Source organism: Sminthopsis crassicaudata, chromosome 5 (assembly GCF_048593235.1).
Source record: "Sminthopsis crassicaudata isolate SCR6 chromosome 5, ASM4859323v1, whole genome shotgun sequence".
Lineage (NCBI taxonomy): Eukaryota > Metazoa > Chordata > Mammalia > Dasyuromorphia > Dasyuridae > Sminthopsis > Sminthopsis crassicaudata.
Window position 1 is genome coordinate 226,633,025 of NC_133621.1, and position 15,824 is coordinate 226,648,848.

Below are 15,824 nucleotides of genomic sequence, written 5' to 3' on the forward strand. Positions count from 1 at the left end.
GGAAGGAAGGGAGGAAGGAAGGGAGGAAGGAAGGGAGGGAGGAAGGGAGGAAGGGAGAAAGGAAGGGAGGAAGGAAGGGAGGAAGGAAGGGAGGGATGAAGGGAGGAAGGAAGGGAGGGAGGAAGGAAGGGAGGAAGGAAGGGAGGAAGGAAGAGAGGAAGGAAGGGAGGGAGGAAGGGAGAAAGGAAGGGAGGATAGATGGAAGGAAGGGAGGAAGGGAGGAAGGAAGGGAGGAAGGAAGGGAGGAAGGAAGGGAGGGAGGAAGGGAGGAAGGAAGGGAGGGAGGAAGGAAGGGAGGAAGGAAGAGAGGAAGGAAGGAAGAAAGGAAGGGAGGAAATAAGGAAGGAAGGAAGGAAGAAAAGAAGGAAGGAAGGAAGGAAAGGAGGGAGGGAGGAAGGAAGGAAACACATGGCCAAAGCAACTCTTAACACCTCTTTGTATTATGAATCCCTGATTCCCTTCTTTCTCCAGTGTCCTCAAAAATTTCACTAGTCCTGGTGTCTGATATTTGATTATCTCAGCTAGGTTTACTCTTCACAAGGAGAATAGTCTCCTTGATGGGTCTATCTACAGAACCCTTGAAGGTTTTTTTCTCAGAGAGCAAGCTATAGTTTCTACCATGTCCGACTTCAGGTTCAACTGTAGTCCTTATCTGAGGAATTATAATGCTCTTTTAGAAAAAGCAAATCTGCTTAACTTAAAATATGCAGAAGTCTTTCCAGTTCTGCTCTTTTAAGAGCCTTGGATTTGAGGTTTGTCACCTCCTAGAGAACAGATGAGACTATACAAATACAGCCTTTCCTTTAGACCATGTTTTTGGTGAAAGAACTTACCCTAATTTATGTTGACCATCTAGAACATTTCCCAGAACTTTATCTCTACAGGCAAGACCAAACCAAATGTTCTGGGCTGGGCCTAATTCATTCCAGTTTGATAAGATACTCATATTTCATTCAACAGTTAGAAAAATGAGATTTACTGAACCATACCCAGGAGAAGAATATTCAACGAAATTATTCATTGAGGATATCTCAAGTTGATTCAGCTTGGAAACCAGAGAAGAGCTGGAACAGAATGAAAAGACACATAGATTGTTAACTATGAGGAAATACCCATAGCACAAAAGTCACAGATCTAACAAAATATTGAAGCTTTTACATGAAGCTTTTACTCCATGAGGATAGATATTGCCCCCTGTTTATAGCCCACTTCTTTTTTTTTTTTTAATAGTTTTTATTTACCAGATATATGTATGGGTAATTTTACAACATTGACAATTGCCAAACCTTTTGTTCTAATTTTTCCCCTTCTCCCCCACCCCCAGATGGCAGGTTGACCAATACATGTTACATATGCTAGAGTATAAATTAAATATAACATATGTATAAACGTCCAAACAGTTATTTTGCTGTACAAAAAGAATCGGACTTTGAAATAGTGTACAATTAGCCTGTGAAGGAAATCCAAAATGCAGGCAGACAAAAATAGAGGGATTGGGAATTCTATGTAGTGGTTCATAATCATCTGCTAGAGTTCTTTCACTGGGTGTAGCTGGTTCAGTTCATTACTGCTCTGTTGGAACTGATTTGGTTCATCTCATTGTTGAAAATGGCCACATCCATCAGAATTGATCATCATATAGTATTGTTGTTGAAGTATATAATGATCTCCTGGTCCTGCTCATTTCACTCAGCATCAGTTCATGTTAATCTCTCCAGCCCTCTCTGAAATCATCTTCCTCTTGATTTCTTATACAACAATAATATTCCATAACATTCACATGCCATAATTTATTCAGCCATTCTCCAATTGATGGACATCCACGTAGTTTCCAGTTTCTGGCCACCACAAAGAGGGATGTATGGCCCACTTCTTAGCAAATTCTTGGTACCCAGTTGACATTCAGTACTAACCAGTTAGCTTACTGAATGAAAAATAATACATATTGTCAAGAAAGTAACCAAAACCACAATCTTCCCATCTTTATAATCAAATGGCTTATTGATCTCATTAATATGTTATATTGATTTCATTAATATCTAACTATATGCAATTCCTTGTTATTTGTGAAGACTTGCAATTTATTTGTAAGAAAATATGGTATCTGATTGTAAAGCTTTCTTCAGGCAGAGATTTCTAAAAGATTTATTTTTCTCTTGGAGTAAATACCATCATTTTTAATTATTCATAATGTTTCTCCAGTTTCACCATAAGCTTCCTCTGAGGACAGAAGTACATAAGGCTCTGCTGTTACTATAAGAGTGTGAAGTGTGAACAGAATATATTTTTAAAGCATTTCATTGTCATTCTAGGTAAACAAAATTAAATATGATTTGCAAAGGCTGCAGTCAAAAACAACAAAGGCTTTAAAATGATGCAAAAGCATTTACATTGCATGCACACTGGAGCTCCTGGAAGATAAATGCCTAGAGTTTAAATGGAAAACAGAGGGATTCGATGTTCATAACAGCTCTATTAGGTAGGTCAGAATAATACCAGTGTACTTATCAATGTGACCCGACAGCCTTTCACAAAAGTATTTGATGCTCAACAATTGTCAGCTTTTCCTATACAAGCTCATTTGGGCAATCTCTCCTCTTATATTTATACTTGAGAAAGTATATTTTATTTTTTCTTAGGGCTAGTAACTAGCCCTAAGAAAAAATAAAATATACTTTCTCAATGACTGTAAAAATACATGAAGAAGCAGGATATTCAGTTAGTATTTCATTAATGAAACAGCACAAGGTAACTTAAAGAGCCTAAACTGTATTCAAACATTGTCTTTCAACGAAGTATGCATATGTCACTTAAATTTCCAGGACCTTGGTGCCTATAGTATATTAAATGTGTATAACCAGCATCTGAGAAGTAACATGGTAGTCATGGATAAAGGGATAAAGTCATGGATGAAGTTAAAAAAAAAAAAAGTTCAAATCCTGCCTCTGACACTTACTTGCTGTATGCTTATGAACAAATCTTTTTTTAAAATTTCTAGTTTCCCAGGCAACTCTTTGAGACTATAAATTGCAGATGAATTGTCTATATACATCTGATAGGGGGCTTCTCCATACCAGGAGTTCTCAACACAGATGACTTCATAGGTATGCTTTCTCTTTCCTGCCCTCTCTCTTCCAAAAAAAGCAAAACAGACATAAACAAAAGCCAAAACTAGAAAATCCCACTCATTCAATTGCATAGTACAGATTGACCGATGTCACTGAACCATTCGTTCATAAAATGATCCATTCATTAAAAAGTACCTAAACTGGCCCTATTGATTATAGACATCCTTTTGGGGTGACTGAGCACAGCTCTAGGGAATTATCACTGGATATGATAACTGCCACTGCCCAAAGCTGTGTGTGTGTGTGTGTGTGTGTGTGTGTGTGTGTATGTGTGTGTGTGTGTGTTTAGAGAGACAGACAGAGACAGAGATACAGAGACAGAGACAGAGAGACATAGAGAGAAGGGAGAGAGGGAAAAGGAAAGAGGGAGGAAGAAAGGGAGGGAGAATAAAAGAAAGCTGCATCACTGCTCTTCTTTGCTGGAAATTATTATTACTGAAGGGATAATAGAACTGGAAAGGACCTTCAGCAATATGTTGTTTCAAAAAGTTCATTTTCCAGATGAGGAAATCAAGGGTCATTGAGGAAAGGTGCATAAGAAATTAAATGAGAATTTTGAGGAGAAGACCAGCAGTCGACACAGAACCTATGACCAACACTTAATCCAAATTTTACAATAAGGTACAGTAAACACCCCAAAAAGTAAAAGAAAAAATTATTTTTTGATACACAAAAAGGACCAAAAAGTTTTATGCAGATATTCTAAATCACAGGGTTGCTGTGTCCTTCAACATTTTCCCCCCAACTCATTACTTTCCCCCTCACGCACACCTGCAATAGGAAAGGGATAACTATTTTTTTCTTCTCAAATTTTACAGACCTCCTGAAATCTTCTAGGACTTAATGTGAATATACTTTTGCTTGATTAATGTGACCAATAACAGTCTATCACAAAGGGTAAAAATTACTGGTTACTAGGTCCTTCCCTATCTTAATTGGAGAAAGATAAGAAAGTGGAAAAAGAGCTTACAAGGTGAGATTTTTGTTTTTGAGGAGGATTGGGGATGTTTTTTGTTTCTCTTTTTCTTTTTCCATGGGGGAAAAATGGCATAGGAGTGTGGGTGGAAGGATGCAGAAAGAATAAACTGAGGAACAATGAAAACTAGAAAATATTACAACCTTGTCTAAGATTTGCCTCCCATAATTACTTACCTTTGGCCAAGCTAAATAAAGTGAAGCTATGTGTAGAAGTACTTTCATATAAACACAAGCAGCTCTGCTTTTGAAGATTTGGGTTTTTTTTGTTTGTTTTTGTTGCTGTTGTTGTTGTTGTTGTTGTTGTTGTTTGTTTGTTTGTTTGTTTGTTTTACTGACTGACTTTGTATCAAGGAACTTCATCTCCAAGGAATTCTTTAATTGAGGCATACTGTATTTCTTTTGAAACAAAATAACAATGCAATACTCAAATAACAGGAAAGAAATAACTAGTGAAAGCAAAAATATAAAGAATTTGAAGCAATGGACTAAGTGCCCAGGTGAATGTACTCTCTAGTTTTTATTCTACCTTCCCCTTTTGCTTGTTAACCCACCCTTCTTTTTCCTCTTTACTTTGAAAACTAAGTAACCAAAGGAAGAAAGAATTCTCTGTAAATGAAAATATTAGAGAAAGAATAAGTAAATGATCTAATTTTCTCTTCTATGAATAATTTAGATCTTAAATTAGTTTAGATTCATCAAGAGCATTACTTCTTCCAAACACTACCCTTTCAGATATGGAATATTTCCTTTACTCCTTCCCTACCAGGAGCCCACATATTTTGTTTATAATGAGATAGTCTGATTCCTGATAATTTGGGCAAATTTTCTTTTTAAAAAAATATTTCAGTTCAATAAATTTCTAATTTATTTTACAAGTCATTGCCCATGGCTTTTAAATCTTTATAAACAGAGGATCTTGATTCCAGCCTCTGTTGTCCCAGAAGTTAACTTCTGCATTTAGGAAAGATAGAGTATCAGTCAAGAGCAATCCTGTAGGACTAAAGGGAGAATTTTCCTTTAATCCTTTTTTCTTTGAGAAAAAATGAAAGTAGATGTGTAGGAAAGTTAATTCTTAAATTTGAACATGGATCTAAATCTGGGTTGTATATTTCAAAAATGTATTATGCCAATAAAATGTAGAGCTAGTTTATTTAAATATATTTTACCATGTTTTAGTGATCTTGTAGGTAATTGTTCCATGAATTTCAAGGTCAGTAGGAATCAAAGAATTTCAAAGTTGTAAGGGACCTCAGAAACCATCTAGTCCAACCCATAACAAGAACCTCCTCTACAACATCAATAAGTTCAAATTTTTGCTTGAGAACCTCCAGAAGATGAAATGATAATGTCGTCAGGAATTTAAGGCATTATTTCATACAATAGGAAGCTAGACTAGACAGGGGATAAAGCAATGAATATAGAATCAGGCCTAAATTCAAATCCAGCTTCAGAAACTTACTAGCTGGGGATAATAATGATTGCATCTACCTGACAGGGTTGTTGAGAGGTTCAAATAAGTTCTTATATGTAAAATGCTTGTAATCCTTAAAGATCCATAGAAATTATAGATATTAATATTATTATATTACTTCCATAAAATGGTTAAGATTGCTTCTGCAGATAGGAACAGCTGCTATTAGCTGAATTTATTTATTTATTTAGCTGAATGAGCTAAAAGTGGTCAGACTAAGACGTTTCACTTAAATCTTTTATTGTATTCTAATTAATCAAAGTCTTCAAGTCACTTTAGTACAGTTTTAGATTTTATGCCTCATAATTAGTTAGAATTAGTTAGAATGCTTTTTAGCATTATTTGGTTTCTCCTACCAAAGCAATATTAAACAAATCAACTGATTTTCAACAAAGGGATGTCATCCCAAGGAAAATTAAATGGAATTTTTAGTAATTAGAGGTCTTGAAATACTCCAGTACTGATAAGTCACCAGTTATCTCCCACAGAAATTGTTATACCTAATTTCCCTGGTAATTCAACAAGAAAACATCCAATAAGAGCTTCTCAGAGGGCAACAAAAATGATAAAAGCTAAGTAGATGAAAATAATTTGACATGAATTTAGATGTTAATAGCAAATTACACCCTAAAAGTCTTGGGAAATTTTTTAAAAATTTCCACAAATATTTTTCAATAACATACACTAACATAACCAGTAGTAAGGATTTTTAAATGAGATAATTCATCATCATCATCATCATCCTTATCAAACGAGTGAGTGCCCAGTGGATACATGAATGGCACTGTATGAGATACCAGTGGAGGGCAAATGGATTAAACAAAGATGATCACATTCCCTAGACTTAGATTGTTTATGTAACGCATTGCCCTTTTGTTATGTAGTTTGGTTGCTCATAAGGTTGGGTAAAAGAACATTTGTGTTTAAAAAAATTATGAAAATCAACTTGTGAAGAAACAATCTCTCAAATAAAATGTTAAGAGATTGTGACCCAGATAGAGAATGGAACCTCATGAATATAATAAAAGAACCTGTTTGAAAGCAGAGCAATGACTAAGGTAATTGTGGTTCCTCATTTATGTGACTGTCTTTAGAGTTTTGAGGATTATAGCAAAGAAATGCTCAGAGGCTGTGATAAGCTGGATGAAGTCCGCTGGATTCATACTTGGATGAAGAGTGGATTTTTGAGTTTTACTTTATAAGGTAAAGATTAGTGAGTGTATACAGCAAGCTCTGATTTAAGGCATTGGAAGATGATATATAAAGTTTGTCTTGAGAAGAAGGTATTGGAAGAAGAAGATGAAGGTAAAAGCAGGAGAGTAAACTGAGCTAGGAATGGGTTATGGGAACCAAGGAACAAAAGACATAAGCTTCCAGATGATGTAAGTGACTCTTTAGTTATTTTGCTGGGAATCTGCTATTTGGAGAGTCAGTGACTTTCTGATTGGCCGGAGGAAGCTCTGGGAAGCTCTATCTGCAATCTGAAAGAAGAGACATTTTCTAAGGTGCCTGTGTTGTTCCTCTCTGGAGAATTAGAAGTCGAGGCTTCCCTTTTGCTGTGAGTTGTGCTTTCCTGTGGCTTGGAGAGGCAGAATCCTCAGCTCTTTGTGGATCTGAGTAGCTTGGCACTTCTCCACATTCACAGAACTACTTGTCGGTATAAGAGCATGAGACTTTCTCTTCAGCTCCCTGTAAGAGTGGCTTGAGAAATAAATGATCATTGGCTCAAGAGCAAAAGGACTCTTTTTATTACTTTGACCAGCAAGAAACAATAAGGACCAGAAGCTGAGTGGCTACAGCAAAGACGCAGTTCCTCATGGTATATGTTGTTTCTGAAAGGACAAAGGGTCTGAAATCTAGAATTATCAGTTATCCTGGACACATGGGCTCCCCATTCATGTGCCTCTCTACTAGACTTCTATAAATACATGCCCCAAGAAAACTCCATGTATCGGTAGAAGAGTGTTTGTGGGGGTGATTTTTTAGTTATTTTTCCTTTTACCTTCTATTAAGTAAATGTTATGATTAGTCCTGATTTTACCTTTAGTAAATATATTCTGCTTAAGAAGTAATGGTGTCGTGATTGGTTTCATATAAACGGAAAGTACATCATTGGGGGCTTAGACACTAATAAATAGGAGTAGCCAATTTCCCTCAAAAGAGAAAGCAAAAAAAAAAAAAAAAAGGGCAAATGAATTTAAACAAAGATGAACACATTCTCTAGACTTAGATTGTTTATGTAATGTATTGCCCTTTTGTTATGCAGTTTGGTTGCTCATAAGGTTGGGTAAAAAAACATTTGTGTCAAAAATATGAAAATCAACTTGTGAAGATGGGATGTAGAGACAGAGAGAGACCCACAGAGACAGGGACAGAAAGATAGAGATGACAAAATCTTCCCGCCTAAATTTGGAATGAGCAAAGCCAATCCAGAGAGCAAGAGTTAGGGTTAAGAGTTAGCTATACCAGGGGCAGCTAGATGGTGCAGTAGATAAAGCACCAGCCCTGAAGTCAGGAGGACCTGAGTTCAAATCTAGCCTCAGACACTTAATACTTTCTGGCTGTGTGACCCTGGGCAAGTCATTTAACCCCAATTGCCTCAGGGGAAAAAAACTACACTATGGTTCTAAGATGGAGATAGTACTTAAGATGTATGCCTTATATAGTATGCTAAAAAGATTTAGCCAGATGTGAACACAACTAGAACTGAACGGTTTTTTATCAAAAGCAAAAGACAGTGTGTATCATTTCTAGAGGAAGACATACAAATGCTATAGCACATTATAAAAAAAAAAAAAAAACACATCATAAAGAACATATAAAGAACTTATATTAGATGTCCCAAAGACAATTCTCAGCTTCTGGAACGGAAGTTTGTGTGTATTCCATTTTCCAATCTCAAATCTATACTTCTATTTCACACCCCTTATACTGGAGGTCCAGAACAGAACTCATTATCTTTCCCCTAATTCCTCCCTGGTCTCCCACTTGCCTTATTTCTGGTAAGGACAACCTTCAGAATCCTAACCTAGGAGCTTATGGATTTTACCTTTGCAGCATCTCTCAAGTGTGTCCCCTTCTCTTCTCCAACACTGCCAGCACTAATGTAGGCCTTCATCACCTCACATGTGGATTACTGTAATAGCCAGTAGGTGGGCCAGCCTACTTCAAGTTTCTCCACACTCCAATCCATTCCACATTCAGTCACTAAAGTGATTTTCCTAAAGCTCAGGTCGACTGCTGTCTCACACTTCATTGGCTCTCTGTTGCCTCCAAAATACTCTATTTAGCATTCAAAGTCCCTAGCCTTCTCCTACTTTCCAGTCTTACACTTTCTACCCCTCCACATACTCTTCCATGCAGTAAATTTGACCCCCTTTATTCTGCAAACAAGACATTTCCCCAAGCCGAAAATTTTCTCCCTCCCACAATTAAATGACTTAGTTTTCTGATTTTCTTTAGGTTCCATTATAAATCCTATCTTTTACAAAAGACCTAAACACCTCATGCCTTAGTGTTTTCTATTTGCTAATTATTTCCTGTTTGTCAGGTATATAGCTTGCTTTGTATATATTTGTTTGCTTGTTGTCTCCCATGTTAGATCATAAACTCCTTGAGAGCAAGGGCTATAATTTGCTTCATTTTGTATCCTCAGAATTTATATGTTTGGCCTGTAGTAATTGTTTAATAAATGTTTATTGATTGAGTGAGTGAATGATTCCCTAATGACAATTACTTAAGATGGAATAGGGAATTGAAACAGTTATATTGATATGAATTCAAACAAAGAACACTCCCTCAGACCCTTTGCTTGGATTATCTGGATATTTTGGGGTAATATAGGGTTTATTAGTCTGAATTATTACACAGATAATTACTATAATTTTCTACTTTATTTTGCATGTATAAGCACTACCTTAGTCATTTAAGGGGAAAAAGTTCTCAGCAATGAATTGCACATTTAACCTGAGTCATTCAGTTTAGCTCAAAAAAAATTTTTTGAGAGTCCAATATTTATAAAACATAGCTAATTTATAAATGGCTAAACAAATCAATAATAAAAATTGCATGAGTATAATGCTTTATTGTTTGCAAAGTGCTTTCAAATACATTATCTCATTTGATCCAAACAACAGTAATCATAATTCAAATGATATAGTGCCTTAAAGCCTGCACAATACTTGATATGTGTTATCTTATCTGACCCTCTCTACAACCTTTTGGCGTAGGAGTTATCTTATTTACACATGAAGAGAATGAGACCGAGAAGTGATCTGTCCAGCTACCCAAGAGTATGAGGTAGAATTTGAACTCAGTTCTTCCTGACTCCAAGTTCAGGTTTTATACAAAATGACATCTAGAAATCTCTTTTGTTAGGAAAGCAAACATAATCACTAGTGAGGAATCACTTGGAGGAGTAAATGAGTGGCCCAAGGACTCTCAAGTTTGGTAAAAATTAGAGACAATAATAAAAACCAATTTTACTGATTCTTACCCTAGTTCTGTTTTGTTGTTTCTTAATAAAAAATGTAAATACATTCTGGGACAGCTAGGGGGGTTCAGTGGGTAGAGCACCAGCCCTGAAGCCAGGACAACCTGAGTTCAAATCTGGTCTCAGACACTTAATACTTCCTAGCTGTGATCCTGGGCAAGTCACTTAATCCCAATTGCCTCAGCAAAAAAGGTTTAAAAAAAAAAAACAAAAACAGTAAATAAACTCTAGAAAGTGATTAATGCATGTTTATGGTGTCTTACCATAGAAAGTATGTTTCATGCCATTTTACCCTCATTTTCTCTTCAGAGCCCAGTAGGAGTATTGGCCTTTGAGTCAGGATGATCCAGTTCAAATCTTCTCTTCCATATTTATTAGCTGTGTGATATTGGTCAAGTCAAGTGATTTTGAGGTTAATAATAGTACTTATTTTATAAGGTTGTGGTGACTGTTGACTGAGACAACAAATGTAAAGTGCTTTATAAAATTTACAATTCTATATAAGTGCCAGAAATTATACACACACACACACACACACACACACACACACACACACACACACACATATATATATATGTGTGTGTGTGTGTGTGTGTGTGTGTGTGTGTATACAAGAAGATAGATAAATAGGTAATATAGTGCACCACGTACTAGAGCTGGAATCAAGAAGACTCATTTTCCTAAGTCCAAATCTAGCTTCAGAAACTTACTAACCATGTGATCCTGGGAAAGTCACTTCATCCTGTTTGCCTCAGTTTCCTCATCTGTCAAATGAGCTGGAGAAAGAAATGGCAACCTATTTCATTATCCCAAGAAAATTCAACCGGGGTCACTAAATGGGGACTAAAATGACCGAAAAACAACAAAATTACTATCAAGCGTAATTAAGTAATAAATACTCAAGGTGTTTAAATCTGAATTCAGATGTTTGAATTGATTGTGAGATGACTTAAGAGGCTTGTGGTGTTCTGGCAAATTGAACTGGATCTGTCTAATGATGAGTGGAGTGGACTAAGGAGAAAAGGAAGAGCAGATGCAGACTGGTTCTGGAGCATAAGGTGGACCATGGATGAACCAGGTGTATCGACAGTGTTTATCACAATGACATCTAACCAAATCTCCTTAAGCTCCTCTAGCAAATGACAGGATATTAGAAGTTATGTTTGCAAAAATGCAGTGCTCAAGATAAATACAAAATCATCAAACATACTAGATTCAGCATTAGTTCTCTTGGCATAATTCTTTGAGATTTTGTGAACTGTGATTTCATCATTATGGATATTCCTTCTACCAATCCAGATAAGAATGTCTTCTTAACCTCTATTATTCTTTTTTGTGTTTTTCCACAAATCCTCCAAAAAAGAATCTAAACATCCCTTGTATTAGAAGTTTTTTTGATCTTCTAATATGTGGGTCCTATTCTGGTTTTTCATCTTTTGTTTTTTGTTCTTTCTCTATGATAGGCTCTTTTCTAATCATAAATATCCTCAGAAATGGCTTCTTTCTTGCTCTCTCTGGCTCTCTGTCTATCTCTGTCTCTCTCTGTGTCTCTATTAATGACATGTGACTATGCCTTCCATTCATCTTCTCAACCTTTACATTATTGTAATAATTCTTTGGCAATCATAGGCCATTATTTGCAACCTAATAGCATGATTTCGAGAAGACATATGCAAAAGATAAACTTTTCTGAAATGGGTAGCTTAGGATTATGAAAAGGTAAGAATTCCCAAATGCAACCAAGCCCCCTCTTTTTCTCCAGTTCATTTCTTATCTTCGACGAGGACCCATCTGCAGCATTTGTCTAAGGTATCCTTGTTAATGGATTAATGTAGATATATATTTTTCAGCCACTTTGTTTTTGTGAGGCTGATCAATTAAATAGGAAATAATCAAAATAATAAGTTATAATCTAGTCCTTTATGAAATCATAATATTAGAAGGATCTCTCAAAATCTTTTATGTTTGGGAGGATATATTCTAGTGGAAATAATAGAGAGATATGGGTTAGGTAAGAGTAAAATTAGGTGAATTTAGAAAGAATTAAATGGTCACACCCAAAGAATATTCATTGGTGGTTCACTATCAATTTAAAAGTAGATTTACAGGGGAATGTATTTGGGCCTTGTGTTTGATCTTGGGCTGTTTTAATATTTTTACCACTTTTGGATACAAGAATAGATGGAGATTTACCCATTTCTCAGGAGACACAGTTTTGGAAAGGACAATTCATCTACTGGATAAATAGTCAGGATTCAAAATTGATCTTGGTTCCAATTTAACAGGTTCTATAATAATTCTATATTATATTTCCTATGTACAAGATCTGTAAGCACAACTTTAAAAAATGTGTATGAAAAAATACTGGAGGTTTTAATCTAAATATTTCTACATAGCCATTCATCAAACATATTATGACAGTTATCACATCCCTTCTAAATCTTTTCTCCAAGGTAAACATCCCTAGTTTTTTAAATCTACTTTTCATGTGATATAAATTTGAAGTCCTTCTCTATCCTTAATACTGATCTCTAGTACACAAGGCCTATCACAGGGACCCCTGAGCTGCCCAAACAGTGTGCTCTAGAACTAAGAAAATGAAGGTGGTTTTGGGCTACACTGAGAAAAAGAATGTTCAAATGTCCCAAATTTAAAGCTGAAAGAAGGCATTAGGGATTATAAGCACATGTTGCCGGTGAAGAAACTAAGGTATAGAGAGACTCCAAGTTTTTGCCTATGATCACACAGATAGGAAGTATTTGAGGTGAGATTTGAACCATGAGTTTCTTGATTCTAAGTCCAATGCCATCCTCACTCTCCTGTACTCTAAACTGGTCATACCACTTTTGGAGTGTTATGTTAATTTATGTATATCACATTTTAGGACAGACATTGATAATTTGGAGAGTGTTCAGAAGTAAATATTAAGGATGGAAAAGAACTTCAAATTTATGCCACATGAAAAATGGATTAAAGAACTGGGGTTGTTTAGCCTGGAGAAATGATTTAAAAGGGACATGATAACTGTCATCCTATTTTTGATGAGCTGTTATGTAGAATGTAGAAAGAATATGTATAATATTCTTATATTTAGATTTGTTCTGTTTAACCCCAGAGACAGAATGAAGAATAATAATAGGTAAAAATCACAGAGGCAAAACTAGGCTTGATGCGAAAATAGACTCCCTACCAAAGTGGAATGGGCAGCCTCCAGGCTGGAGGGGAGGGCAGGGTGAGGTCTCTATCTTTTTGAAGATCTTCAGGCAAAATCAGTCCTCATTTATTTAGTAGTAGGAATTCTTATTCAGGTAGGGGTGGCCCTAAATGGCTTCTGGAGCAGTTTAGAACTCTGAAATACTCTGGAAATGGACAAATACAGCTCACTTCACCTCTGGGCCTCCGTTCCCTCATTTTTAAAATAAAGGAGTCGGACTGAATGACCTTTCGTCCCTTTCAGCTGAAATTCTATGATTTCACCTAAATCTTCCCAGATACATTTGCCGAGGTATAAAGGAAAAGTAAAAGATTCTGCAGGGAAAGCAGCACGAATTCCTTGAGGATTGGTAATCTGGAGATTCATCAATCAACCAATATTTATTCAGAATCTACTTTGAGCCAGATTTCTGCCTTGGCTAGGGGATATGGATATGACTCTGAGGCATTTTAAAGTTAGGGCCTGCCTATATAAAAGGGCCCCACTTTCAGAATCCTGTCCAACGAAGTGGGGCCTGTTTGAAGGAGCTGTTCTGTATTGTTCCTGGATTTCAGAGAATAAAAGCTTTAACATCTACCTTTGTTTGCCTCTCCCCTTCCCCTTCCAGCCCCCTCCTTTTTCACCTTCTTTCTCCTCCATCATAATGTCTCCTGCCTCCTCAGCCTCCAGAGCCTTTCCTGAGCCGCCAGTTCCCATCCCGTTAGGGCCGCATCTCTGCAGCACAGATGCCCACTTCTCGGCGACTAACAAGAAAGGCTGCTCCCTCAGGTACCAGTCCTGGTGCCACACAGACCAGCAGAGAGCGCAGGCTATTGTCTCCCGGCGTCAGCGTGGAGCTCGATGTGTGTGTTTGTTTTGTTTTTCTCTAAGAGGTGGTTTTGCTGGGCCCATTACCGTAAGGGGTCATGCTACGTGGGAATAAGTACCGATGAATAAGTAATGGGAATAGAAGTGGGAACCACAACTCTGGGACACAGGGCTTAAGTTAAAAAAGATCTGTTGTTTTGAACTCTGCCTTCCTACGCCTTGCTCCTGACTGAAAAACACAAATCTCGCTTCACAAGTGAGAGCCCTGACTCTGAAGCCAAAAGGAACCTTCAGTCCCCAAGAAGGGGAGATGAATGCCAAGCCCCTCGGCTCCCTCTGGGGTGTGTGAGTCAGGGGGACGGCTCTCCAGGAAGCCAAGTAATCATGGGCAGAAAAAGCTTGATTTTAATAAGGAAGCTCAGAAAATGGGAATGTTGGTGAGTCTGATTGGAACATTTTTGGAATCCCTGTAAATGCTGATTTTTGTGAGGGCCGTGCATTGTTGTGGAGGCGCTACCCCCAACAGGCAGACAACAAATGCCCGGATCCAATTAAAGCAAGGAATGGAGCAAGGTAGAGAGATAAAGAAATAGGAGGAGGAATAGCTGCTACCTCAAGATGGCAATTCACAAGATACCATCTGAAAGAGTTTGCATTTTATTAGCAAGAAGCCTGGTCATACTGAAAGGCTGCACCCTCAGCACAAATGGCCACCAAACCTGGTGCTAGTGCACTAACAAGAAAAAGAGATAATAAGGTAGTCAAGGGGCCTCTGCCCCCCACCCCCGCCTCCTGCTGAGGAGATGCCAGCCAAGACATCCCGGCTGATGTCAGCACCTGCTTGGGTGCCAATTCTGGCCTTGGGTTTATTGCTTTATTGGCTGAAGTCACAGGCTAAGGCATTCTCCAGATACGGTTATTAGAGATACAGTCACCGCACCCCCATCAAATCTCCAGGAGCCTGTTAGGGCAGAACAGCACAAATGGGAAACACCCATCAAATGCAGTCAGAATATTAACTTCTCTAGGAAGCCTTTATGTTCCATTACTTTAGAAAGGATTCCTTGTTAGTCCTCCCATTAAACAATTAAATTGTCAGAGCAGTATTCTCTGTGTGTGTGTGTGATGTGTAATTTCCCACTCAGGTGATGTCTGCTCCAGGTCTCTCTCCTTTCCTCTCCCCCACAATTGTATGCTTTTCCCTTTACATTGTTGGAAATGAATAAATCTTCCTAATGGCATCAGCCGCTTTTTGTTATGTGTCTTGATATGCCCACACACTTTAAAACTATTGAGAAAGTAAGATTGTAAAGTAAAATGCTTGAAAATCAATGTAGGTTTTTTTTTTTTGTTTTGTTTTGTTTTAAGGCATCTCCTTGTAGAATATGATTCCAGACTTCTTTTTCTCTGACATTTACTGCTCAGTTCAGCATTCACATGCACTTTATGCATACACACATGTTTTTGCGTATATATGTATATATTATATACATATATATTTACATATACACCTACATACTTTGATATTAAAATCAAAAACCCATACAATAGCCAAGGCTGCAGAAGGATAGTACAGCTAGCAAATTCACAACCAGGGTATTCTCTATATTTTGACTGAAAAGGATAATCATTTATCTGAATTACCAGTTTATACCTTTAACACTAAAGAATTAACTTAAATGACTCCCTGCTAGGAGATAAAAGATCTAGGAAATTCAAATATGCTTGTGAAAA